Here is a 24,500-nt window from a genome sequence, read left to right on the forward strand (position 1 = left end):
TTGCTCGATTTGCCACAGCAATTGCCACCCTACAGGAGTAGCCAGTATGTGATTTCTGGCCAGTGGGAATCTACCGCTTGAGCTGCTGCAAGGTTAGCCCAAAGTAAAGAGATGTGGCGTTTTAGTTTGTCTGCGAGCTCTTATCAAGAGTCAATATTTGATTTGTACTTGACCTTGTGAAATTAGGGAAAGAACACTGTGAAGAGATGTCAGAATGGGGGTCATGGACAAGGAGCCTCTCGGCACAGATACGGGTGAGGTTCCGGGTTCAGTGTTCATCCTTGGAGGTGGGAGGCTGGTTCTGAAAGCCTTTTGTATGGATGTAAAACATTCGCTGGGGCTCCACATCCGGTTCATCCAATCTCTGCACAGAGACCCCTGAATGGATGACGTGAGGTCTCCCTCCAACCTATGCTTAAATGTGGCTGGGAGACAAGTGGGACAGGTGATGTCCCCACCGTGTTGCTGCTGGTCAGGGGCTCAAGCCGCCCTCAGCGGGTAGATTGGGGATTTGGGGTCAGGGCTACAAGTCTACCTCTGCATCCCCTGGCTCTGTGACCTCAGACAGCTGCTAGCTACGCTGAGACTCAGCTTTCTGGCCACATATGGTAACTAACTGGGCAGTGCTTTTTCGCCAGGATTATTCTTAGAGCTAAATAAAACAGTATATTACAGGGAAGGTTAAACTGCAGGAACTTAAAGATAAAAATGCATTTTAGGGACCAGGCACATGCCTTTAGTCCCAGCTAAAACAAGCAGATCTCTGTGAGTTCAAAGCCAGCCTGATCTACATAGTACTAGGCCAGCCAGGGCTACACAGTAAAACAAACAAACAAAACAAAAACCTAGCGAGGCAGGAGCTGGAGAGAGGGTTCAGCAGTCACTCAATGCTGCTCCAAAGGCCCTAGGTTCCGTTCTGAGGACCCATGGTTCACAATCACCTGTAACTCCGGCTCCAGGTAACCCGGGGTCCTTTTCTGGCCTCTCAGGGCATCTGAACTCATGCACACGCACATACACACAGACACACAACACAAAATAAAGTAAGTCTTTTAAAAAGCAGCAAGACACTTAGAAGGGGAATAGACGATTAAACAATATAAAACTGGCGGGGCTGGGGATTTAGCTCAGTGGTAGAGCGCTTACCTAGGAAGCGCAAGGTCCTGGGTTCGGTCCCCAGCTCCGAAAAAAAGAACAACAACAACAAAAAAAAAAAAAAAACAAAAAAACAAAAAAAAAAAAACAATATAAAACTGGCAAATCTTTATCATTATTTAAACAGTAAAAAAGAAATTTCTACAAAAACCAATTTAAAAAAAGCAAAGAATGGATGAGATCAGGCAATGATCATTTTATAAAATATAGCCTTTGTAATACACGTTTGGAGACAGGCTTTCTTGCTGTGTCGTTTTGTAATAATAACTATTATCTGTGATGAATAATAATTGCGTTTATAATGCATGCCTGTGAACCCCAGTATGTGGGAAACAGAGGCAGAAGAATCAGGAGTTTAAAGCCAGCCTGGGCTGAGACCCTGTCTCAAAAGAAAAGAAAAAGAAAGAAGAGAGAGAGAGAGAGAGAGAGAGAGAGAAAAGAAAGCAAACAACAAGAAAAGCCCCCTATTCAGTCATTTGAACTTAGCTGCCCTATCCCCTCATCTCTTCCCCTTCCCCAGCCTCAAGGCGTGTGGGTTCTGAAGCTGTGGCCCTGGACTGAGTGAAAACTAGGGCAGTCTCCAGACACAGGGTCCTGCACCAACACACAGGAGCAAACGAATTCTAGTGAAACATTCTCTGGCCCCTAAAGAGTCAAGCTAGCCAGTCCCCTGCTCCAGGGCAGACCTATCTTCTAAGCAACACTGTTAAGCTGCACCCTAGGGAAAGGCTTTCAAGCAGCTGTCCTTGGTAACCATAGCCTTGGCATCTCAATAATTCTCCCAACGGGGCACAGAGCTCTGTTGTGGGGTGTGTGTGTGTGTGTGTGTGTGTGTGTGTGTGTGTGTGTGTGTGAATGTTTGAGTGCAGTAAGTATTGGGGTTAGAGTTCCAGGTGCATTGAGCAACCAAGACTTGAAAAAAACTTGGTACAGCCTATACATAAAGCTCTGGCTTCATTCCCTACAGCCGAATAAACTGAATGGGTGTGGTACACACCCATAATCCCAGCACTGGGGAGGTAGGAACAAGAGAATGGGAAATCCAAGTAATTTTCAGCTATATTGAGAGTTTGAACTTGAAGCGCTGTGGGGACTGGGGCTCCTCCCTCTGGGAAGCTAAGAGGCACTCTTCAGGCTTGGCTGGGTTAGCTGGCACTTGCTGCGCTAACCATTGTACATAGTGTGGAACTTAGAAGAGAACCAGTTCATTATGTTGCAACACTAAGGCTCAAGGAGTGGCCCAGGATATAGCTGGTTCCATTTACAGCCAGAATTCTGTTTGTTTGTTTGCAGACAGGCTCTTGCCACATACACCACGGTAACCTCAACTTTGTAGTGAGGGCCCTGCTTCTCACTCCTGAGAGCCCAGATTCTAGGTGTGCACCACCATGCCTAGAAATTTTTTTAAAAATTCTAATTAATGAGAAAAAATTGAAAGCCAAACATGGTGCACACACCCTTTTAATCCCAGCACTTGGGAGACAGAGGCAGAGGGAATCTCTGAGTTTGAGACCAGCCTGGTCTACAGAGTAAGTTCCAGGATAGTCAGGGCTACAAGGAGAAACCCTGACTCAGAAAGCAACAGCAACAACAACAAAAGTTTTCTCCAACAAATAAAAGAACAATAGAAAGAAAGAAAAGGAAGAAAGAAAGAAAGAAAGAAAGAAAGAAAGAAAGAAAGAGGGAAAGAAAGAAGAGAAGGAAGGAAGAAAGGAGGACAAGCTGGGAGGTGGCTCAGAATGTAAAGCTGCCAAGCCTGCAGACTGAGTTTGATTCCCCAGGACCCATGGTAGAAAGAGAACTAACTCCCACAAGCTGTCCTCCAAACCCTACAGTCTGTGCCTCGGCCATGCTCGCACATAAAAATAAAACAAAACAGTGGAAAGAAAGGAAAAGAAGTCTTTGCCTATGCTTTAATTGGCTCCTTGGGGTTTATATTGATGGTGGTGGTGGTGCTACTGTTATTTTCCTTGTTTGCTTGTTTAATTATTATTTTAGTTTTCTGAGACAGGGTTTCCCTTTGTAGCCCTGGCTGTCCTGGAATTCACTCTATGTACCTGGCTGACCTCGAACTCAGAGATCCGCCTGCCTTTCCTCCCTCTTGCAGGGATTTAAAGCTGTGGGCCACCACCTCCCAGATGCTGTTACTGTTCTTTTAATTATAAGAAGGCAATATGTTAAAATGAGACTGTTCCATCACAAAGAAAACATAGATTCTGAGTTATTTTGTTTTATTATTATTATTTTTTAAAGTTCTCATACAAAAAGTAATGGATTTCTGAGAGGAAGAGATGACTCAGCGGTTAGGAGCACTGGCTGTTCCTCCAGAGGACCTAGGTTCAATTCTCAGCACCCATTTAACAGCTCACAACAATCTCTAATTCCAGTCCTGGGAGATCAAGCACCCTTCTCTGGCCTTCACCACATACAGACATATATACAGGAGACAAAACAGTCGTACACATCAAATCAAATCAGATCAATTAATCTTCCTTTCTTTCGTGTGTGTGTGTGTGTGTGTGTGTGTGTGTGTGTGTGTGTGTGTGTGTATGTGTGTGTGTGTGTATGTGTGTGTGTTAGTTAATGCTGGAGTGAGATTTGGGTTTTTTTTTGTTGTTGTTGTTGTTTTTTCTTTTCTTTTTTTAGGAGCTGGGGACCGAACCCAGGGCCTTGCGCTTGCTAGGCAAGCGCTCTACCACTGAGCTAAATCCCCAACCTGAGATTTGGTTTTTAATTAAGATAGAGTTTCTCCATGTAACTGCCTGGCTGTCCTGGAACTCACTTTGTAGACCAGGCTGGCCTCAAACTCACAGTGATCCATTTACCTATCTCTCCCTCCCAAATACTGGGATCAAAGGCATGCAACATTAAAACATCTGAAGGCCAGAATATCTGGAGTTGTTACACAGAGAAACTCTGTTTTAAAAAACAAACACCCGGGGGGTTGGGGATTTAGCTCAGTGGTAGAGCGCTTACCTAGGAAGCGCAAGGCCCTGGGTTCGGTCCCCAGCTCCGAAAAAAAGAACCAAAAAACAAACAAACAAACAAACAAACACCCCCCTCAAGCAATGGCTGACCCTCCATATGTATCTGCTTTCTTCTCAGCCAGCCAATCAGCGACCATACTGTATTTCTGTGTATATAATGTATGTCAATCACATGTCTTTTTTTTTTTAAAGATTTATTTATTTATTATATGTAAGGACACTGTAGCTGTCTTCAGACACACCAGAAGAGGGCATCGGATCCCATTACAGATGGTTGTGAGCCACCATGTGGTTGCTGGGAATTGAACTCAGGACCTCTGGAAGAGCAGTCAGTGCTCTTAACCGCTGAGCCATCTCTCCAGCCCAATCACATGTCTTTATATACACGTTCTTGTGTAAATGTGCAAGAGTGGAGGTCGGAGGACAACCTCCAGTGTCCTCCTTGCCTTCCACTTTTTTTTTTTTTTTTTTGGTTCTTTTTTTCAGAGCTGGGGACCGAACCCAGGGCCTTGCGCTTCCTAGGTAAGCACTCTACCACTGAGCTAAATCCCCAGCCCCGCCTTCCACTTTTTTAGAGATAGTATTTCTCTTTTTAGTCACTGTGTGTACCACAGTGGCTAGACTGTTAGCTTTCAGAGAGTCTCTGTCTCCACTTCCCACCTCTCCTTAGGAGCACTGGATTACACACATGTGCTATTACACCTGTTTAGGAACACTGAGTTGCACATGTGTGCTGTTGCACCTGCTTTCCCTGAGTTCCTGGGACTCTGACTCAGGTCTTCAGGTCTTTATCCATTCAGCCATCTCCCCAGCCCATTAACTGTTTTTTGTTTGCTTGTTTGTTTGTTTCCAGACAGGGTTTCTCTGGCTGTCCTGAACTCCTCTGTAGACCAGGCTCACCTCAAACCCAGAGATCTGCCTGCCTCTGTCTCCCCAGTGCTGGGATTAAAGGCATGTGCCACCACTCTCTGCTGCCCCAGCTCACTTTCTCGTGTGGTGTACCATCTGCCTGGGTCTTTTTTTTTTTTTTTAAGATTTATTAATTTATTTTATTTATGTATATGAGTACACTGTAGCCATCTTCAGACAAAGAGGGCATCAGATCTCATTACAGATGGTTGTGAGCCACCATGTGGTTGCTGAGATTTGAACTCAGGACCTCTGGAAGAGCAGTCAGTGCTCTTAACCATTGAGCCATCTCTCCAGCCCCAAGGTGATCTCTTTTTAAATTTTTTTTTTTTTTGGAGCTGGGGACTGAACCCAGGGCCTTGCGCTCGCTAGGCAAGTGCTCTACCACTGAGCTAAATCCCCAACTCTTTTTTTGTTTTGTTTTGTTTTGTTGTTTTGTTTTTTCCGGAGCTGGGGACCGAACCCAGGGCCTTGCGCTTCCTAGGCAAGTGTTCTACCACTGAGCTAAATCCCCAACCCCCCCAACTCTTTTTAAATTTTTATTTCTTATTATCAGTGTGTGTGTTTGATGGATGGAGTACACATGTGAGTTGGGGTACACATGTCAGAGGACAACTTGCAAGAGTCACTTTACTCATTCCACCTTTATTTGAGGGGTTGAACTGAGGTCATTAGACTTGACAGCAATCACCTTGCCTGCTGGGCCATCTTACCATCCTCTGAGATCTGATCTATAGAGATCTACAGTGCCAGAAATGGAAATGTGGGTGGAATCTAAGATTTAGATTATCAAGGAATAATAAGTAGTTTCCCTGTCCTTTCTTTAAAAAAACAAAAAGAGAGGGGACTGGAGAGATGGCTCAGTGGTTAAGAGCACTGACTGCTCTTCCAGAGGTCCTGAGTTCAATTCCCAGCAACCACATGGTGGCTCACAGCCATCTGTAATGGGGTCTGACACCCTTTTTGGTGTGTCTGATGACAGATACAGTGTACTCATATACATAAAAAATAAATAAATTTAAAAAAAGAGAGAGAGAAACTTTGAAAACATTTGCTTATATATCTGTGCCTAGGTGAGTTTATGTGCCCGTGTGTGTGTGTGTGTGTGTGTGTGTGTGTGTGTGTGTGTGTGTGTCTCCTCTATCACTCTCCATCTATTACTTTAGGGCAGAGTCTCTCCCTAACCCTGGGGCTTGTGTTCTATCAGCTAGGCTGGAAGCCAGCAAGCCCAAACTCCTCCTGTCTCCTCCCTGTTAGGTGCTGGAGTTCCAGGCACGCACAGAACATCTGCCTTGTTATGAGGGTGCTGGGATCTGAACTCTGGCCTCCATGATTGTCTCACAAATGCTCCTAATTGCTGAGACATCTCTCAAGCCCTCCATTTGCCACTTCTGATGGATTAGTCAGTTGTGTTAAAAAAAAAAAAAAAAAAAGACTTCTGAAGCTTCCGATGTGTGTGGACTGATCAGGCACTGACATCTATTAGTGATGTCTACTGCAGATATGACTTGGAAGGATAACAATGTATGTGCCAAAAATGTGTCTTTAAATCAGTCAGCTATCTCATTAGACACTATGAAAATAACCTGTGGAAACTGGCTTGAGAAGGGGAGAGGACTTGTCTGAAGTCCAGTGGCAGGGCAGACCCAGAGGCGGGACCATGCTCGACCTTGAAGCCATCCTTCTTCCCCCTTCAGTGACTTAGAGAAGAAAATTAAGATTGAGAAGAGAATGCTGGAAGCCAGCCTGGGCCCCAGGAACTCTGGGAAGCCTGGCTGAGGTAGAGTGAGGAATCCAGTTCTGTGCCACCAGACTGAGATTTGCCAGCCGGGTGCATCGGCTTCTGCTCTACTTCTCAGGATCCCTTTGCTCCTGTCCCAGTTTCCTGAGTCATTTTCTTTGGCCTGAGAGTGCACACTGGAGCAGAGGGGCCTCAGGGGACCCGAGCCCTAAATACCCTCCTTTGGCAGCCTTCATCTGGTTCCCCAGCTCCCCTTTTTAGAAAGAGAAGTCCCAAGACAGAGGTTCTTAACTCTACCAATGCAATAGACACTTCTGGCAAGCCAGTGAAGTGTAGTCACCCCCTTTCCAGCTCGATTTTTAAACATAAAATAAAACAGGCTTGGTGACCCAGGCTTGTGATTCAGGATGTAGGAGCAGGGTCAAGGTCACCAAGTGGGACCCTGTCTCAAAAAAAACAAGACAAACCCCTGTCCTGGCCCTGTACTCCCCATTCATACAACATAAAACAGAGCTGAGGCCGCAGGAGCAAAGGGGGCTCCCCTGCTTCCAATTGGTAGCCGGGCTGGTCCTGGAAGAGAAAGTGTAAGCCTCGGGGAGCACAACTTCCTCACTTATGCCCCAGCCTGCGTCCACGTCAGTGAAACAGTCTGTCACAGTCCAGTTCAGGGCCAAGAGTCAGTGAGCTGAGATTTAAACTCGTGTTTCTGGCTCTGCCTCAAGCTTCTCATGTGCAAAACAGATGAGAACACTCAGTGCTCAGGGGACATGAAGAAAGGATGCTGTCACCACCATCCCATCAAACGCTGGCGATGCAGCCTGACCTATAGTTGTGTCAGTCATCCAGCCCGACACTTAACCTTGTAGAAGCCAGCCTGCCAGAGACCTCCTCTTTGCCGTTGCCATTACTATGTCAGTGGACCAGCTACATCTCTGACAGCTTACACCTCATCTCTTTTTAATCTTTATTGGCTTATTTATTTATTATGGGCACACGTGTGTGGTGTGTGGTGTGTGGTGTGTGGTGTGAGATCAGAGCACAGCTTGCAGGAACCAGTTAGCTCCTTGCACCATGTGGATCTTGGGATTGAATTTAGGTCATTAGGTCAGCCCACATTGCTCTGCCTCCAGTCTTCCTATGTTCCTCTTCTCAGCATCTCTACTTCCTCGTGCACAGATGTGTGCCTGAGTGAGGGCATGCCTTCACAGAGCTGTGGACACCTTTTGTCTTGTCCTCTATGCCTTCTCCATTAGCCAGGACAATGAGGCGACTCTAGGGAGCTAGGAACAGAGGGGATGGTTCCAGAATATTCCCCACCAGAAGTTGGTGGGAAGGCATTGGTACGAATTCAGGGAATTGAAGGGAGGGGTCAGGGGTGAGCCTGCCCACTGAGGCAGACAGAGTCTTGGATGGTTGGTTGGTTTTGAGACTGAGTCTCAGTGTAGCTCAGGCTAGCTGGCAGTTCCATTAGTACCTGAGGACGCCCTTGAACTCCTGACTGCTTGCCTCAGTGCTGTACACCCCAACATCCATGTACGAAGCGCCGGGGACAGAATCAAAGCCTTTGCAAATGCTCTGCCAACTGAATTGCAACCCCTGCATCCCCCGGCCTCTTTTTGTTTTATTTTTGTTTTTGTTTTGAGATGATCCTTCTGCCTCTGTCTTCCAAATTCTGGGATTGCAGGGCTGTAGGCCTATGCCATCATCCCCAGCCAGTAGATGGATTACTCTCAGAGCCCCGCCCACAGCTCGCAGAGAGCTGGAATCCCTTGCACAGCTTGGGGAGAGCCTACCACTCTCCACGCTTTTGGAACCGGGTCAGGAGCACAGAGGGCAGCCAAGTAGTGCAGGAGTCATAGAACCTCTGACTCCTAGAATGTCAGAGTTGGCCTCTCAGAGCCAGCTGCCTTCAGGTAGAAGTTCTGAGAGCAGAGTCAGTGCCTGGGGCTGGAGAGTGACTTGCCCAAGGCCATAGGTGAACCAGAGGCCATCTGGTCTAGGACTGACATCTGATTTCCTTGTGAACTCCTACCAGGAAACTGACAGTTGGATCTGGCATTGACTGATCCACAGAGACTTCACGTAATGATACTGGACAGTGTGAATTCCCAGTCTCACCAGGGATGGTCAACACCTTAACTTTAGGGCTTAGTGAGGGTACAGTAACAGGTCCTAAGTCTGTTGAGATATAGTATCTTCCCAATGTGATGACCAGGAGACCCAGAGAGCCACCGGAGGCCCAGCCTCACTCTGGAAAGTCTCTTCTAGGCCTCATGTGACATCTGAACAGTAGTCACCATGAAGAGGAAGGTTGGAAGTTGGGCATGTTTGCCCATGCCCAAATCCTAACACCTAGTCAGCTAAAGCAGGAAGATTGGCAAAGCCAAGGCCAGCATTGGCTTTGTTTCTAAAGCAAGTAACAATAGGACTGAAGGGGCTACCGGTAAGATGGTTTAGTGGGTAAAGGAGATTGCCGCCAAGCCTACCATGCTGAGTTCAGTCCCTGGACACTGCAGGATGAAAGGAGAGAACCAAGTCTTGCAAGTTGTCCCTCTGATCTCCACATGCATCGCTTTAGCAAAACACATACATACAAAATAAATAAAATGGGGCTGGAGAGATGGCTCAGCGGTTAAGAGTGCTGACTGCTCTTCCAGAGGTCCTGAGTTCAATTCCCAGCAACCACATGGTGGCTCACAACCATCTATAAGGAGATCTGATGCCCTCTTCTGGTGTGTCTGAAGATAGCTACAGTGTACTTATATATAATAAAGAATTAAAAAGAAATAAAATGGAATTTAAGTACAGGACTGGGGAGGCGGTTAGTAGAGTGCATGCCCAGAATGCATGAAGTACTAGGTTTGATCCCCAGCAATGCATAAAATGCATGCCATGGTGTCTGAGTAGCTCCAGGATTCAGGAAGGTCTGGAGTTCAAGGTCAGACCTGGCAATCTAAAAGAATGAACATCAAAACTAAGCATGGTTTGGAAGGTCTGGGAAGAAGACTGCTAGAGCTGAAGACCTGAGCTCCATCCCAGGTCTTGCAAGGTGGAGGCAGAGGACTGACACCTAGGAACTGACACCTACACAGGCACTGTGGCATTTACTGTCTTGCAGATGACATGGGTTCAGTTCCCAGAACCCACATGGTGGCCCATGAGGATGGGATGCCCTCTTGTGATCACCAAAGGCACCAGGCATGTATGTGGTACATAAACCTTCAGGCAAAATGCTCAAAAATATAAAATAAAATTTAAAAATCTAAAAAAGTTTATATAAAAAGGTTTAGATGCATCAGGTTTAGCACTGGGAGTTCGAGATCAGTCTGGTCTTCAAATTGAGTTCCAGGACAGTCAGGGCTAAACAGGAAAACCCTGACTTGAGCGGGGGGGGGGGTGGGGGGGTGGGGGGGTGGGGGGGTGGGGGGGTGGGGGGGGTTAAAATGGTGGTAGTGGGGGCTGGGGATTTAGCTCAGTGGTAGAGCACTTGCCTAGGAAGCGCAAGGCCCTGGGTTCGGTCCCCAGCTCTGAAAAAAAGAAAAAAAAATGGTGGTAGTGGAAACATCCTCTTAGAGACAGGAGAGGGTGCAGAGGAGGGAGGAGAAGGTATCGGTATCGGGTGAGTCCAGTCAGACTGGAAAGGGGATAACGACTAGACTGTAAAAAAAGATAAAGATTTAAAAGAAGAAAGTAATCAGTATTAAATAAGAATCAAAAAATAAAATAAGCCCAAAGCTGTATTTCTCTGGAATCTGGGCTAAACTCCCCAACCCCATGCACTTGACTGGAGACCATCAAGAGAAGAAAACTTAATGTTCAGAAAAGCTCCTTGGAGTTACTACTCCAAGTTTCCCTCCACCCTGACTGTAGAGAGGCCTTCAGCAGGAGGGATGCAGGCAGGAGAGCCCTAAGGATTCTTAAATAGTCGTACCCCACAGCCTCTCCAGCCCTGAGATTGTTATTGACACTGGACCTGGTAGTTTGTGTTGCTTTTTTTTTTTTTTTTTAATTTTATTTTTTCGAGACTGGACGTCCTGTAGCCCAGACTAGCTTTGAAGATTTCTGATACTGCTGCCTTTCACACTGGCCAAGGTCTCTTGAACCATTCCTGAAGGGAACATCACTCCTTTCCAAGGTGATGAGATCTCACTCTGGGCGTCAGCAACTCCACACTGCAGGGAGCAAACTGCAGTAAGGACTTTGTTTACCATGTTAATCCTCCTGCAGCAGTAACCCCGGGGTTCAATCCTGTTCTGTTGCTAAGCACTTTATACACACCCTTCTACCAGCAGCTGTATCTGGAATAGCTTCTTATTTCCCTTCCACCAGAGGAGGGATCTGCTGCTTTTGGTGGTTATAGTCAGTCACTGTCAGAACAGAGCCGTATGCGTTTTGTTGTTGTTTGAGACAAGGTTTCTCTGTCCTGGAACTCACTCTGTAGACCAAGCTGGCATTGAACTCACAGAGATCCGCCTATCTCTGCCTCCCCAATGCTGGGATTAAAGGCGTACACCACTACTGCCCAGCTGTCTGTTTGTTTTGAGATAGGGCCTCACTATGTAAACCCCGGCTGGCCTGGAATTTGTTGAGTAGACCGGGCTGGCTTCCAACTCACAGAGATGCACTTTTCCTGTCTCCTTAGTGCAGATACTAAAGGCACGTGTTAAAGTTCCCAGCGGACATAGGGTTTGAACTTCGAAAAGGACCCTGAAATCGTGGTCTTCTAGCCTTCACCTCTCATCTCACGCTGGGAAAACAAGCCTGCACCATCACAGCCAGTCAAACCACCAGTTTCTTATAGTGTGTCTGCTGAGGGGACTCTCGGCCGTCTTCTCTGGGTCCCTTATCTAGAACTAGCGAAGGACTTAGTTCTGTCTACAACAGCAGATAAGAGTGAAAAAAGTTTACAAAGTATCAATTTTGGAAGACCTTTAGATAGCAAGGAGGCAGGCAGCTCCCGCCCCCGCCTCCCTACTGAGAGCACAAAAGAGAGGCAAGCCCAGCAAGTACTTTCAATTTCCGGAAGGTATTAGAGGACAACAAAAGAGATCAAGCCCGGAGGCTCAGGTCTGTAAATCCCAGAACAAGTGTGACAGAGGTCAGCCTGAGCAACAAAGGAAGACCCTGTCTCATGATTAGGGGGGGGCGGGGGTGGGAGGGGGAGGAGGCAGAGATGGGGGCGATGGCTCTTCAACCTTTAAGAGCACTGGCTGCTCTTCCAGAGGACCCTCTTCCAGAGGACCCAGTACTCTTATACTGATCTGTAATTCCAGTTCCAGGGGATCCAGTACCCTATTCTGGTCCTCCTGGGCACCAGGTATACATGTGGTCCACAGACGTACAAGCAGGTAAAACACCCATACTCATAAAATTAAATTTTAAAGTTGAAACTATACAAAGAAAAGGGGCCAAAGAAGCCAAACAGTGCTAAAGACGACATTGCCTTGAAGACCTGAAAGGAATCTAGGAAGGATCTAATTTGCTCGTGCTCCTACATTCCCAGCCTTTTGAGAGAGAGGCAGGGTGGAAGCAGGAATGTTAGGAGCTCAAGGCCAACCTCAGCGGCCACTTGGTGAATTGTCTTAGTGAGTGTTAGGCCAGGCTTTGTGAGACCCTGTCTCAAAAAAAGGTAGGGAGATAAAATAGAAACTAGAGATGGCTCAGGGGTTAAGAGTACTGGCTGCAGCTGGGCAGTGGTGCAAATGCCTTTAATCTCAGCACTCAGCAGGCAGAGGCAGGATCTCTGAGTTAAAGACCAGTCCGGTCTACAGAGCGAGTTCTAGGTTCCATAGGAACCAAGTTCAATTCCCAGCTCCCAGAAGGGAATTCACACCTGTCTGTAACTCTTAATTCCAAGGGATCCTTCACCCTACATCCTCATGTAGACATATATTCAGCTAAAACACCTATGCACATAAAAATAAATTACTAGATAGATAAATAAATAAAGGGTCAGGTGTTGTTGTCGCACACCTTCAGTCCCTGCACTCGGGAGGCATAGGCAGGCAGATCTCTGTGAGTGTAGGCCCGACCTGGTCTACAGAGGAAGTTCCAGGATAGCTAGAGTTGCATAGAGAAACCCAGTCTCAAAAACAGAACAAAACCAAATAGAACAAAAAAGGGGGAGGGAGGGACCAGAGGCTCAGCTTTTAGGCTCATAGGCTTTCTTCCCCAGGACTACAGTTCTATCCCCAGGATCTGCATGGCTACCTACAACTGTCTGCACCTCCACTTCTCCGGGATCCCATGTACTTCTCTTGCGTCTACTGGAAATAGGCACAGATTCTGGACTGTCGCATAAATTACATAGAAGAATGTAATATGGTAGCCAGGCAGGGTAGCACACACCTGGAGCCCCAACACTCAGGAGCCACAGGCTACCCGGAGGTAGAAAGTTCAAGGCCAGCAAGAGATACTTTGCAAGACCCTGCCTCAAAAACAAAACAAAATACAAACCTAAAAGTCAAGGGAACGTGGAAAAGAAATCTAAATGTATCTCATTGAACCCACGGGGAGGATGAACAGAAAATCAGGAGATTAAACTAAATAAAGAGTGGGGGGTGGAGAGAGGGGGGAGAAGGAACAAACAACATGCTTTAGTTTTCTGAGACCCGACTTCACAACATATCCCAGTTTGGCCTTGAACTCACAATCTTTCTGCCTCAGTGCTACCCCCTCCCTCCCAGTGCTTCAGTGATCATCTCCCACGCCCAGCTAGAGGCAATATTTGATGATGGTTAATCATTAAGCATCAACTCTAAACCCCAAATAGGATAAATAAAAAGGAAAGTAGGCAAGGACCTTAGTGTGCTGAAACACAAAGGCGGGGCAAAACCTCCGAGGCGGCTCCGAGGCGGCTCCGAGGCAAAAAAAAACAAAAAAAAAAACAAAAAACAAAAAACAAAAAAAAAAACCTCCAAGGCGGCGGTCAGGACCGTAAGAGTTTCTGAGAATCATTGGAAGCCAGAAGGCCGTGGGAGGATAATGACAAGGTGATATGAGTCCCCGGTTCAAGAGTTCTCAGGCTGGGATACTGTTGACTTCCTGGAGAAAGGGACACTGGATTCTAGATTCTCACATCCTCCTCCAGCCACGTTCTTGACTTTGCGGCTCTGGACTAGAGTCAGGAGCGTGTTGCGTAAGCATTCGGCTGCTACAATAAAGAAGCGGCTCCGGCAGTCAAGGGGTGCATCTGGTTTTCTTCTCTATGGATTCTGGTTGGCCCTGTAGCTTACGCTGAACAACAGATATTAGTTGACGTGATGTTATGGCGTTTTATTTTGAAACAGTCGTGGGCTATACTGTCTGAAACCCCGACGGGCTTTGCTTGCATTTGTGATCCTCCTGTCTCAGCCTCCTGAGTGCGGAGATTTCAGGTGTGACCGGCCAAGCCCAGCTGAAGCTTTGGCTTCAGGTTACCTTGCATTTTCATGGTTCCTGTGCTGGTTTCAGTGACAGTCACCTGTAGTTTCAGGCACTTGAGTTTTTGGTCCCCCGGTGGGTGGAGCTGTTTGGGTAGGAGGTGTGGCTTTGCTGGAGGAAGTGTGTTACTGCGGCAGGCTTTGAGAGGAGCCCTCAGCTGATGCTGCAGCAGCTTCCCTGCCGCTGTTTCTTCTCCATGATGGTGATCGACTCCTATCCCTCAGGACCCACAAGCCCAAATAAAACCCTTTTTCATAGCAGTAACTATGGGAGGGGGAGGAAGCACTGAGGCAGAAAGATTGTGAGTTCAAGGCCAAACTGGGATATGTTGTGAAGTCCGGTCTCAGAAAACTAAAGCATGTTGTTTGTTCCTTTTCCCCCCACTCTTTATTTAGTTTAAAGTAACTAACACAGTCTCCCTTTAGGAATTCAATTTCGAGGTAACTGTCCTGCTGGAAATGTTGAAAAAGGCCCAGCATGAGGTCATCACCAAACACTAGAAATTCAAACCCATCCATCTGGGTTTGACTTGGAGAGAGAAATACCTAAGCAAAGAAAGTCTGACATAAAGAAATATCTGGACATGGTGGTACGCACCTGTGATTCCAGCACTTAGGAGGTGGAGGCCAGAGGGTCAGAGGTTCAAGACCCCCCTTGGAGCGTAGTGAACTAGAGGCTAGCCTGGCCTACATAATGTCTTGTCTCAAGAACAAATAGGTCGGGGCTGGGGATTTAGCTCAGTGGTAGAGCGCTTACCTAGGAAGCGCAAGGCCCTGGGTTCGGTCCCCAGCTCCGAAAAAAAGAACCAAAAAAAAAAAAAAAAAAAAAAAAGAACAAATAGATCTGTCTAGATGCCCCAGCATCTTTAAAGGGGCTTGCCACAAAGCCTGACAACCGGACTCCAGTCCCTGCAATCCATATGGTGTACGGAAAGAATTGACCCTTGCAAATTGTCCTGTGACCTTCAAATGGATGTTGTGGCACACAAATACATCAAACAAACAAATAATTGTAATGAAAAATTAAGGATGGACCGGAGAGATGGTTTAGTGGTTAGCTGAACCTTTAATTTAACTCCAGCTCCAGGGATGCCTCTGGCTTCCACGGACACAATCATCCACACACATATATCCACACATATACCTAGACTTAGAAATAACTCTTTAAAACAATTAGCAAAGGACACCAATTACAGCATGGCTGGAACAATGAAAAGCTGGCTAACACCAAGTCAAGAGAACCCCAAGGAACTTCAGCTGCCACACATAATGCCAACACAGAATCTGCTCAAGGAGTCACCCCAGAACTGGGATCTGGATCCTTGCAAATAGCTCCTGCCTGTGCTTCCCTTAAGGAGCAGAGGGGCTGTCATGTTACCTTGCCAGGCCAGTAGAACCTGGAAGAAACATCTCTTGGAAGTTGGTACAACTGTGCACTCAGATGCCAGGGAAATAACTCTGTCTGCTACACCACCCCACTTTGGAGGGACTCCTGGGGAAAATGGCCATGTTGTCAGCCAGCTGCTACATGTCAGCCAGTGCCTTTCGAGGCTGACACTAGAGAAGGCAGCTGTTCTGCAGGGCCTGGGTATGGGAGAGCTACTCACGTGGCTAAATGGTGTAACCAGGAAGCCTCTTCCATGACTCCTGTCCACATGTGCCTTTCCATGAGCATGTGCATATTTCTCTTGGCTATTCCCTGTAGCAGAATTACTGGGCTGTGGGTCATTGATTGTCATGATACATTAAGATCTTTAAAACATCAAAATATAAAGCTGGGCATGGTGGTGCATTGTGTGAAATAATAATAATAATAATAATAATAATAATAATAATAATATAATAATAATAATAAAAATATTGACAGCATATGTCTGTACTTGGAATGAGAGACACCAGATTAAGCTGGGTGGTGGTGACACATGCCTTTGATCCCAGCACTCAGCAGGCAGAGACAGGTAAATCTCTGTGAGTCTGAGGCCAGCCTGGTCTACAGCATAATTTCCAGGACAGTCAGGGATACACAGCGAAACACTGTCTTGGGAGAGAAAGAAAGAAAGAAAGAAAGAAAGAAAGAAAGAAAGAAAGAAAGAGAAAGAAAGAGAGAAAGAGAGAAAGAGAGGGAGAGAGAAAGAGAGGGAGAGAGAAAGAGAGGGAGAGAAAAAGAGAGTGAGAGAGAAAGAGAAAGCCACCAAATGAAGAAAAGCCCCATATTGACATGGTTGATGGATAAAGAAAACAGAAGTGACTTTTCCTCTTGACATTCTGTGTCTCCCAATAACTGTGTCAGAGCTTTGTACTATTCTTTTTTTTTTTTTTTTTTTTTTTTCCGGAGCTGGGGACCAAACCCAGGGCCTTGTGCTTGCTAGGCAAGCGCTCTACCACTGAGCCAAATCCCCAGCCCCTGTACTATTCTTATAATCAAAAGAGACATTTAATCCTATTGATCTTGTGAGCCTTACTCAAATGCCATCTCCCTTCAAGGAGCCATAGCAGAACCAGCTTGTGCAGCCAGCCAATGGCTTATTTTTAAATTATTGTTATCATTATATTATTATTATTATTATTATTTTATATTGACAGGGAATTACTATATAGCTTTGGCTTACCTTGACCTCTTCATTTAGACCTTGACCTCACAGAGATCTGCCTGTGCCCCTGAGTTCTGGGGTTAAAAGTGGGTACACCCAAGATCAGCCTATTTTAGATTTTTTTAGATAAAGTATTACATAGCCCAGATTGGCTTGGAACTCACTATGTATTTCAGAATGACCTGAACTTCTTTCTGGTCCTCCTACTTCTACATCCTGAATGCTGAATTATAGGGGTGTGCTACCATGTCTGGTTTAAGTGGTGTTAGGGGATCGAACCCAGAGCATTGTGATATGTAAGCACTTGACTGTCTGAGCCACATCTTTATCCACTGTATCTCTTTTGTACACCCCTATACGAGTCATGTTTCTGCAGTAACTCAGTACTTATGAAGTTGCTTATGAAGTTTCTCTCAAACACTCCCTCTTTTCTCCTTATTTTCTTTCGTTCTTTTATTTTCTTTGTTTAGCTTTAGCTTAGTTTTGTTTTGTTTTGTTTTGTTTTCCCTTTTCTTTTTTTCGGAGCTGGGGACCGAACCCAGGGCCTTGCGCTTGCTAGGCAAGCGTTCTACCACTGAGCTAAATCCCCAACCCCTAGTTTTGTTTTTTGAAGACGAGGTTTCTCTGTGTAGCTGTGGCTGTCTTAGAACTCACTCTGTAGATCAGGCAGGACTGGAACCCAAATTAAAGTCGTGTACCACCACTGCGCTATTACACTCCGTTTTCTCACAAATAACAAGGATTCGAACCTCATATTGAGGTCTCCACTTTTGCCTTGAAAGCTGATGTTGAAAGTGTCTAAACAACAAACTGTCTTCTAGAAGGTGTTTCCAAGGGGCTCACATGAGAGGAATCTAGTGCGCTTCTGGAATCTGCAAAAAGGGATTAACAAGGATGAAAACCAAGCAAAACATAAAAACAGGGCTCACCTTCAATCCCAGCATTCAAGAGGAGAGGCAAGCAGATTTTTGGGAGTTCAGGGCCATATATATATATATTTTTTTTTCCTGTCTGAGAGAGAGAAAGAGAGAGAGAGAGAGAGAGAGAGAGAGAGAGAGAGAGAGGGAGAGAGGGAGAGAGAGAGAGAGGGAAGGGGAGAGAGAGAGAGAGAAGAGGAGAGGAGAGGAGAAAAAGAAAAAGAGAGAAATCCAAAAATTGGGCAGTTTTTTGCCCTGTAATGTGGCCTTGTGACTTTCATCAGGGGAAGTTGCCTGTCTGAAACCCATTCTTCTGTCTTGTTGCAGGGATGAAAGTGATGAAAGGCCAGGAGAACAAGAGGATTTGATAAGGTTGGTAGGCAGTGGCATACCCAGGATCATATTCTTTAATCTCTTCCTGGGGAGAGGGTAGAGCATCCCTTTAATCCCAGAACTCAGGAGGCAGAGGCAGGAGGATTAGAAATTCAAAGTAATGTTGGAAATGTGGCTTGGTCTGCATTGCTCTTGCAAGGACCTACGTTCGTTCGTTCGGTTCCCAGCGTCCAAGCCTGGCGTCTCACAACCATCTGCAACTCTATTTCTAGGGGATCGGATGCCTCTGGTCTCTAAGGGCACCTGCATTCGTGTGCACACACTTATGTACATACCTATAATTAAAACTAAAATGTGAAACTTAAAAAAAATATTTCCAAGAACCAGGTTTGGTGCTTCAGGCCTTTAATACCACCATCTAGAAGGCAGGCAGGCGGAGACAGGCAGGCGGAGGCAGGCAGATCTCTGTGAGTTTGAAACCAGTTTGGCCTATAGAGTTCTAAGACAGCCAGGACAGCATAGTGAGGTCCTGTGTTAAAACTAAATTAAATTAAAATTTAAAAGATTAAAACGTTGAAAGCCAACCTCTACTAGATAGTGAATTGGAGGCCAGCCTGGGCTACCTGTGATCCTGTAAAAAACAGAAAACCAAGAGATGCCTGAATGAAGTCCAGGTTCCATGGGAAAGACTGCAGGGGTAGATTAGTGATTCCTAACACCAGTGGGGATTTGAAGTTGGTATTGTGTTTAATTGATGTTCATCTCTCTTTGACAAACTGCATTTTGAGGTCCTTCCCAGACAGCCCCATGCTCAGAGTACAGTCCTTCCCAGACAGCCCCATGCTCAGAGTGCCCAGACTGAGACCTACTCCTGTGTCTGGTGGCCATCAGACTCATCCCAAAGGCAAGTCTTAATTCCAAAGGGGGAGTAATTTTAATTATCTACTGAAACCATAGACTGTCTCCAGCAGAGCATGTGATAAATATTTAAATATTCTTCACATCTCTCAGAGCTCCTGAGAGAAAGAAATGTCTGTGAACAAAGTATTAATTACATACCCCAAATCATTCTTTTGAGATAAATTATATGTCGTAATTACCATACTTGACAGCCTTCCCTGACTGCATATTGCTCTACCCTCAGCTTGAAGCTGGTCCTGGTTGATGGGTGTAGGCACAGGTTGTGGTGGCCCGAAGGGGCAGAGGACATGCGTGTCCTGGTCACAGTTGCACAGTTCAGACTTCTCAGCTTCTCCAGCATGCTCTCACACACAGGTTCTGTCTGAGTCCACTTAAAGTGTTCTGAGAAGAAGTGAGGTAGGGTGGCTCAAACCTGTAATTCTAGCCCTCTGGAGACTGAGGCAGGAGGACTGCATGTGTTTAAGGCCAGTCTGGACTATTATAAACAGCCTTGGCTATAGAGTAAGACACTGTCTCAAAAAGGAGGGGGAAGGGAGTAACAAGATGATTCATGTAAAGGTTTTGTCCTCTGACAGCATCCTGTCCAAAAAAAAAAAAAAAAAAAAAAAAAAAAAAAAAAAAAAACCAACAAAGAAATAAATGCAATTTAAAAATAAAATAAACGGGGTTGGGGGTTTAGCTAAGTGGTAGAGCGCTTGCCTAGCAAGCTCAAGGCCCTGGGTTCGGTCCCCAGCTCCGAAAAAAAGAAAAAATAAAAATAAAATAAAATAAAATAAACTCCTGCAGGTGACTCTTTTCTAAGAAGAAAGGAGAGGAGGAGGAAGAGGAAGAGGAGGAGGAAGAGGAGGTGGAGGAGATATGGGATGGAGAGAGAGATTGATTCCAGGAGAAAGTAGGAAGTGGCCTTGGCTTATTTCTTTTGCTCATTTTTTTTTTCCCCAGAGCTGAGGACCGAACCCAGGGCCTTGTGCTTGCTAGGCAAGCGCTCTACCACTGAGCTAAATCCCCAACCCTTGGCTTATTTCTTGATCAATATAACACGTACACTGTATATTTATTTACACGAACCATGGATCTGTGGCTATTGAAGGGACACATGACCAAGGAGACAGGTTAAACGCCACAGATTGTCACTAGCACAGCTTCTGGGGTGTGATTGCTATGGCTTTGATCATGGCTGTGATGTTTCTGAGTTTACACAAGCTAGTCATCCTCTCGTTATCTGCAGGATGGGCTCCACGTGAGCTGGCTTCCCATAGCTGTGACTGACACAAGGGAAAGCACACCTTAAAGAGAGGAGTCGTGGATGCAGGCTCACAATTTCAGAGCCTCCAACTCCTTAGGCCTTACCTCCATTGGTTTAGGCCCATGCTAAGGCACAGCATTGGAGAAGACAGAGGAAAGGACAGGACCTGGAGTAGCCTTCAAAGGCACATCCTTCTAGTTTCCACTAGTTAGTCAACCACCACCTCCAAAACCAGTGCCCCCAAATGGTGGATCAAACATTCCACATTCCTCTGTGAGGAACATCCCCTATCCAATGTAAACAAATTTTGTGCTGTGTGTGTGTGTGTGTGTGTGTGTGTGTGTGTGTGTGTAGGGGTACACATGTGTGTGCATGTGTATGGAGGCCAATAGTTGATTTTCTATATTTCCTTGGTTGCTTTATACATCATCATCATCATCACCATCACCACCATTATTATTATTATTGTTGTTGTTATTATTATTATTATTATTATTATTATTATTATTGAGGCAGGGTCTCTCACTGAACCTGGAGCTCAATGATTTGGCTGGGATCCAGAGATTCTCCTGTCTCCACCCTACTCTAATCCAGCACTAAAGTTACAAACATGCCTGGCTTTTTACCTGGGTGCTGGGGATCAGAACTCAGGTCCTCGAGCTTGCACAGCAGGCACTTTACCAACTGAATTGTCCCCCAGGACCCCCTCAAATGATAAAAGACATAATAATGGTACTTAACTCAAAGCATTACCATATGAGCCGATTCATGATTCATGATAGTAAGTACAATAGTCTTATCCTACATTGGGAAATACTCTTTTTTATAATCACACTTAAAAAAAAAAAGATTTAGTTATTTAATGTATGTGAGTACACTGTAACTGTCCTCAGACACACCAGAAGAGGGCATCAGATCCCATTACAGAAGGTTGTGAACCACCCTGTGGTTGCTGGGAACTGAACTCAGGACCTCTAGGAAATGTAGTCAGTGCTTTTAACCATTGAGCCATCTTTCCAGCCCTTATAATCACTCTTAAAAATTAATTTTAGGGGGTTGGAAAGATGGCTCAGTGTTAAGAGCACATTCTACTCTTACCACTTGCTACACAGAGGACCTGTGTTCAGTTCTCAGCACCCACACAACAGTTCACAAATTATACATATAAAATAAAAATAATCTTATTCGTTATTAGTAGCCATGGTCCATGAGTTGATGTCAAAGGAAAACTTACAGGACTCTATTCTTCCACTATCTGGGTCCCAGGGCTGGAATACAGGTCAACAGACTGGCCATCCCACAAGCACATACCACTATGATCTTACTCTGTTTTGTTTTGTTTTGTGACAGGGTCTCACCACCACGTAGCTCTGGCTATCTTAGAACTCACTCTGTAGGGGCTGGAGCGATGGGTCAGTGGTTAAGAGACCTGACTGTTCTTCCAGAGGTCTTGAGTTCAAATCCCAATAACCACATGGTGGCTTACAACCATTTATAATGAGATCTGAGGCCCTCTTCCGGTGTGTCTGAAGACAGCTACAGTGTAATTTTCTATATAATAAATAAATCTTAAAAACAAACAAACAAATAAAAAAACCTCACTCTGTAGACCAAGTTAGTCTCACAGAGATTTAACTGCCTCTGCCTCTTGAGTGCTGGGATTAAAGGCATGAAACACTATTTGGCTTCATTTTAATCTTTTTTGTTGTTGTTCTTTTCCGAACCCAGGGCCTTGCGCTTCCTAGGCAAGCGCTCTACCACTGAGCTAAATCCCCAGCCCCTTTCATTTTAATCTTATCAAGGATCCTTAGGAATATGTTTTGAATTAGGTACAAAATAAAACCTCAAAAATGTGAATTCTGCTTTGTGAATTCTGCTTGTTCAGGTTTGTGGGTTATTGAGACAGGCTGGGCTGGGGGTAAAGTTTTGTAGCTGTTTCCACAAGTAGCAAGATACTTGTCCAGAAAAGAACACAGATAACTCAGCTGGGGGCGGGGGGGGGGGTGTGAAGAACACAGATAAACGCGGTACCTCCTGAGGTATTCTAGAGAAGACGTCTGAAAAGCACGAGAAGAGAAAAAGATGACAAAGACTTGATCTTACAAATGAGGCTACATTGTAGCCAACTGCTTTTAGTGCAAAAAGAGTACATGGGTGTTGTTGTTGTAGTTTTGAAACAGAATCTCAGCCAGCTCACAGGCTTTTAATCCCAGGATTCAAGAGGCAGAGTAAACAAGTCCCTGAATTTGAGGCCAGCCTGGTCTACAGAGTGAGCTTTCGGACAGCTAGGGCTACACAGAGAAACCTTGTCTTTTTTTTTTTTTTAAGAAGATTTATCTATGTATGTGAGTACACTATAGCTGTCTTCAGACACCAGAAGAGAGCATTGGATCCTCATTACAGATGGTTGTGACCCACCATGTGGTTGCTGGGATTTGAACTCAGGACCTCCGGAAGAGCAGTCAGTGCTCTTAACCGCTGAGCCATCTCTCCAGCCCGAGAAACCTTGCCTTTGTTAATCTATTTTTTTTTTTTTTTGAGGCAGTTTTTCTTTTTGTAACCCTGGCTGTCCTAGAACACTCTGTGTAGACCAGGCTGGACTTGAACTCGCACAGATCTCCCTGTTTCTGTCTCCCCAGTGCTGGAATTACAGGCATGCCCCCCCCATGAGAAACCTTGTCTTGAAACACTCCCCCACTCCCTCCCACCCCCCAACTCCCCTGAGAAACCCTGTCTCAAAAAGCAAAAACAAGTTGGGGATTTAGCTCAGTGGTAGAGCGCTTGCCTAGCAAGCATAAGACCCTGGGTTCGGTCCCCAGCTCCGAAAAAGAAAAAAAAAAAAAGCAAAAACAAAAACAAGAAGGAAGGAGGAAGGAAGGAAGGAAAGAGGGAGGGAGGGAAGGAAGGAGGGAGAAAGGAAGGAAGGAAGGAGGGTAGGAAGGAAGTAAGTCTCATGTAGCCCAGGCTGGCATTGAACTTCTTGAACCCTTGCTACAACCTCCTAAGTGTTGACATTATAGGTGTGAACCAACCACCATGCCCTGGTTTATGGGATGTTGGGAATGGGATCCAGTGTCTCATTTATTTTATTTTCATGTGTATGGTGTTATGTCTGCACGGGTGGATGTCTGTGTGCCCTGTGCGTTCCTGATACCAGTGGAGACAAGAAGACTGTACCGTAGCTCCTAGAACTGGAGTTACTGAGGGCTGTGAGCTGTCATGTATGTCCTGAGAATCAAACCCAGATCCTCTGGAAGAGCAAGTAGTGCTCTTAATTGCAAAGCCATCTCTCTAGCCCCAAAATTAACCTAAAAAAAAAAAAAAATGTAGGGGTTGGGGATTTAGCTCAGTGGTAGAGCGCTTGCCTAGGAAGTGCAAGGCCCTGGGTTAGGTCCCCAGCTCCGAAAAAAAAGAACCAAAAAAAAAAAAAAAAATGTAATCTTCAATTTAAAGGCTGACAGCAGGGACTTCTCCAGTCATGGGTTCACATGACAACAGGACAGGAGTTGAACAGTGGCCATGAGATCCTGAAATGACTGCAAGCCATGCATCCTCCTGACATTTGCAGGGTGAATGCACCTCACCTGGCTCCTTTCATCAGATTCCTGAGAGAAAAAAAAAATGCCAATAAGCAAAAAATGGCAGACAGGAGCCAAACCAAGATCTATTCCCTCCAGGTGGGCACCTAAAAGCTTATTAGCAACTGGCTGGAGGAGGTACACACCTAATTCCTGAGCTAGGAAGGCCGACAGGTGGATCTCTGAGTTTAAGGCCAGTTCCCCAACTGCAGTGTGCTATTCAGATGGCCAGAGGGATACAGTGAAACCTTATTTCAAAATGGAAACAAACACAACGCCAACTCTTCTTATTGTTTTTGCTTTTTGGTCAAAGTACCAACACTAATGGATATTCTTAGGGGATTAGCTTTGTGTTCCCAGCAAGTTCCACAAACATGACTTGCCAAATAGGTTGAGTTTGCTTTTTTTATTTTTTTAACTAAGATAAAACTATAAGCACATGTATCTATTTATCAGAGGTGGGCGTGCGCGTGGGCCACAGCTCAGCCAGGGCTCATTGGTGGAGGGCAGAGTAGATCTCGTGGAACTCAGTTCTCTCTTTCCTTGATTTGGGTCCCAGGGAGATCAAATTCTGGTCCTCGGTGGGAAGTACTTTTCTTACTTATTGAGCCAGCTGGCCATGCTCAGATTAGCTCTTTTGCTGTCTAAAGCTAGTGTGATGTACTCCCAGAGCGAGGGCTTCTCCCCGGAGGAAAGGCAGC

General features: G+C 45.6%; 1 protein-coding gene across 3 annotated transcripts in view; it reads left to right on the plus strand.

The window, feature by feature from the left end:
* Window positions 1-24,500, plus strand: part of LOC148002883 (uncharacterized) — a 28,245-nt gene that overhangs the window by 323 nt on the left and 3,422 nt on the right. The window contains exon 2 of one of the 3 annotated variants that reach the window (XM_087574955.1): window positions 187-254. The exons of 1 other annotated variant lie outside the window; for it this stretch is intronic. The gene's annotated coding sequence lies outside the window, so the exon portion shown is untranslated. Of the gene's footprint in view, window positions 1-186; window positions 255-18,048; window positions 18,094-24,500 lie in introns of all 3 variants that reach the window. One more of the 3 variants, XM_087574954.1, reaches the window with a different exon arrangement.

Source organism: Rattus norvegicus, chromosome 10 (assembly GCF_021556685.1).
Source record: "Rattus norvegicus strain SHRSP/BbbUtx chromosome 10, alternate assembly SHRSP_T2T, whole genome shotgun sequence".
In the NCBI taxonomy this organism is placed as follows: Eukaryota; Metazoa; Chordata; class Mammalia; order Rodentia; family Muridae; genus Rattus; species Rattus norvegicus.